At 39.7% G+C, this 1939-nt stretch overlaps 1 protein-coding gene across 11 annotated transcripts in view; it reads left to right on the top strand.

Moving 5' to 3' along the window:
* The window catches only part of LOC138159483 (zinc finger protein 69 homolog), a 50622-nt gene that overhangs the window by 26666 nt on the left and 22017 nt on the right, over positions 1-1939 (top strand). The window lies entirely within an intron of this gene.

Here is a 1939-nt window from a genome sequence, read left to right as displayed (position 1 = left end):
CACTGGTGAGGGACAGTACTGTTGTTGCAGGGGTCTGGAGACTGTCCGGCAGACAGAATGAATACTGTCCACTGGTGGACAGTGCTGTTGTTGCAGGGGTCTGGGAGCCTTTCTGTTGGTTCAGAAGCCCTGAAGAAGGATTTTCTTGTTGTATGTTTACAGAAATCCTGGGAGAGGGCTTTGCTAATGTGTTCAGGGGTTCTAGGACTGTTCTACAGACAGAGGATAAATTCATGAAGGGACTGGCAATGTATCTTATGGCCTTGCTAAGCCTTGTCTCCCCAGGAACTAAGATTGCTGAGAACTTGCCTCGTGTCAAGATGAAGAAAAGATCTCCATTTGGGTATTAAGTGCTGTGTTTAAACTTGATGTAACTCTGGGGTAGATTCAATTGTGATCCAGGGGTGGGGAACTTTTGACCTTTTTGTGTTCTATGGTTGAGCAAATGAATGTATTTTACTTATGTTTGGAAACTAATCTCCATTTGAGAAGAGGGGTTTTGTGGTGGACTTAATTAAGGTATAGCCTAGGGGTGGAGAAGTATTTAGAACAGGGACTTTGTAATTGATTGAATGATTGGAAGATCCTGGGGTGGGGTAGTACTTGGAGATTATTTAATCACACTTAGTAAATGCTGTATTTTGAATGATGTCATGTTTTGATCTTCTCTGTTCTGGGTTTGTCACTGAATAAAATAGAGAGCACCTATGCTGGTATTTTGAACCTGGGAAGTTGCCTTTGCTTGGTATTACATTACAAGTGGTTTTGCTTAATTTCATTTCTTTGTTACAAGGGAAATTTTAGCTGGGGGGTGGGAGGAAGGTTAGGGAAGCAGCAATCTCTGGATTTCCAGAAATGACCATGAAATAAAAAGCTTCTTAGGGCAAGGACTGTCTTTCTTTGTTCACATTTGTATCCCCAGTTCTTAGTGCAGTGTCTGGCACATAGTAGGTGCTTTATAAATGTTTATTGACTGATGGAATGTTGCCATCTCTCTCCAAGGACATATTAGGATTTCAGGGTGGTTGTTCTAGTCTGACTAAAAATGTTTTTGAAGGACTCATATGTATAAAACTATAATCTTTACAGAGTAGTAAAAATTGGAAACTAATGGGGGCACTCACCTGTTGGGGAATAGCTAAACAAATTATAGCATATACATTTTATGGAATATTATTTTGTTATAATTAGTTTCAGAATTATCCTGGAAGAGCTCTCTAAACTGAAGAAGAGTAAGGTGAACAGAACCAGGAGAATAATTTGTATATATAATGTGACATCATAGAGAAAACTTCAAAAGACCTTAGAACCCTCATTATTGCAATGATAATCATTAATCTGAGTCCAACAGTCTAAAGATAAAACATGACACCTGCCTCCTGTCAGAGAGGGAAGGGATTTAAAATACAGAATAAACACATGATCTCAGACATGGACAATGTAAAAAAAAATCTGGATTATCAATATTTGTTATATTGCCAAGGCAGTATTCACATCACCAACAGCAACTATGGATATGCTGGCATAGTTCTTAATCTCAAAATATAGACTCTCCATATAGAAGAGAGAAGCAAAATGTTTATCCAGACACCAGAGAGGCAAATCCCAACACCAGAAAACCAAATTCATCATAGCAATGAAGAAATCTATATACAATAACACTGCAGAGAACAACGCCACCCCAAAGCCTTCCCACAAACACTCACAAGCCTAACTGTCTCCTTGCCTGTGTCCTCTCTCTTCCTGCCATTCTAACTGCTCTGTGTCCCATCTTCCTCTCAGCTCTGCTCTACCAGTTCAGCAAACTCCTCACACTATAGGCTCCATGTGATTACCTTTGGTCTATTAAGGTGTAGAGGAAGATCTTCAAATTCCCTTAGGCCTATTAAGGGGCAGGGAAGATCTTCAAATTCCCATTCCCATTACAGTTACGAGGTTT

Source organism: Petaurus breviceps, unplaced genomic scaffold, assembly GCF_028583685.1.
Source record: "Petaurus breviceps papuanus isolate PSGF00001 unplaced genomic scaffold, PetGlider_PUasm1.0 176, whole genome shotgun sequence".
NCBI classification, from domain to species: domain Eukaryota; kingdom Metazoa; phylum Chordata; class Mammalia; order Diprotodontia; family Petauridae; genus Petaurus; species Petaurus breviceps.
The sequence above is the reverse complement of the archived record's forward strand: the minus strand, read 5'-3'. Positions and strand labels throughout refer to the sequence as shown.